This window comes from Chrysochloris asiatica, unplaced genomic scaffold, assembly GCF_000296735.1.
Source record: "Chrysochloris asiatica unplaced genomic scaffold, ChrAsi1.0 scaffold00338, whole genome shotgun sequence".
Taxonomy (NCBI): Eukaryota; Metazoa; Chordata; class Mammalia; order Afrosoricida; family Chrysochloridae; genus Chrysochloris; species Chrysochloris asiatica.
Genome location: NW_006408856.1, coordinates 1,778,572 through 1,780,223, shown reverse-complemented (window position 1 = coordinate 1,780,223; position 1,652 = coordinate 1,778,572).

The following is a 1,652-nucleotide window of genomic DNA, read 5'->3' as shown; positions in this document are numbered from 1 at the left end:
GAAGATGAGCTCCGAGAAACAACACAGGGTTAAGCTTTACAAATAATGACAATTCTGACTTTTATTCCAAGTTAGAATTATTAATATTATTAATTTTTAAGCAAACATTGGGTTTAATTTACTTTACATATGAAGGGACATATCTGGTTATAATTTTGGAAATCAACTATAAGGTGAGAAGAATGCTGTTAGTATTCTAGTTGGGAATCACTTGCAATAATCTGGACAATAAATAATTATGACTCAGCTATAGAATTTAGTGATGATCACAGCAAGGAGCAGATGGAAGTTGGAAATTTTGAAAACAGGGTTTCCTGGATGGAAAGAGAGAAAGATTGACAGAAAGACTAGAGTAAATATACTTTCAGAGAAATGAAACAAACCCCATATCTCATACCAAGGGATCTGGTACTTGGCATAAATGCTAAAAATACAAACAGCAGAAGACTTTCACTTCCTGAAAATTAGACATTTAGAGGCATCAAAAGATTTCACGGGAATTGTAAAATTGGGAAAAAATGGTTTTGAAACAATTCCACAAGCAAGGAATTAATCACTGAAAATTATAGAAAACTATAACATGTCTACAAAAAAGACAAATAACCCAATTAAACAGTATCAAGGGAGATTAATAGAAACTTCACTAAAAAAGGCATTCAAGAAGCCAACAAACATGATACTTTGATGTTAGAGAGATGAAAATCAAAAGAACAATGAGATATGACTTCAGCCCATAATTAATAGCAAAGTTTAAAAAATCAGAAAAACAACAAATTCTGGCAATAGTGTAGAAAGGCTGAAAACCACCTACATTGTAAAATGGAGTAACCACTGTGGAAAACAGTATGGCACTTCTTCAAAAAGTTGGAAATGGCAAGACTGTATGATCCGGCATTCCTTTACTTGATATATATATACCCTATAAATAAGAGTCATGACACGAATAGATATACGTACACCCATTTTAATTACTCCTGTTATAGTACTATAGGATCAGCACTGGAACCACAAAAACCAAAGGTAACTTTTGAAACCTACCAGCTGTTCCTTGGAAACCCTATGCAGGGTTGCTATGAGTCAGAACTAACTCAACAGAACTTAACAACAACAACAATGTTTATCACAGCACTATTCACATAGTAAAAACGATGGAGACAGCTTAAATGTCCATCAATGGAAGAATGCCAACTTTGGTACACACACACAATAGGATAATTTATAACACTGAAGAAAAACAATGAATCTGTGAAACTCCTCATAAGATGGGTGAAATTGGAAGACATTAAGCTGAATGAAATTATTCTATCACAAAAGGAAAAATGTATGAAGCTACTATTGTAAAAACCCATGAAAAGTTTTTTTATGCTTAAAGAAACAGTATTTGATGATTATCAGGGACAAGTGGGTATGGAAAGTAATTAACTGGACAGAGGGTGATGGGAAAGATGATGACTATCAGTACCAACTGCTGTAAAAGGGATCATATTAGAAAGTCCTGAATAGAGAAGAAAATGATCGCAAGGCTTACAGAAAGGGGAATTTGTAGCAGAATAAAGAAATCCATTGCTTTCTAATTCAAGATACTTGGCTGCTCCTGAAGCCACCATCTTGGTAGAGACCTAGTGGGGCAGGTATCAGCACATCCATGAATG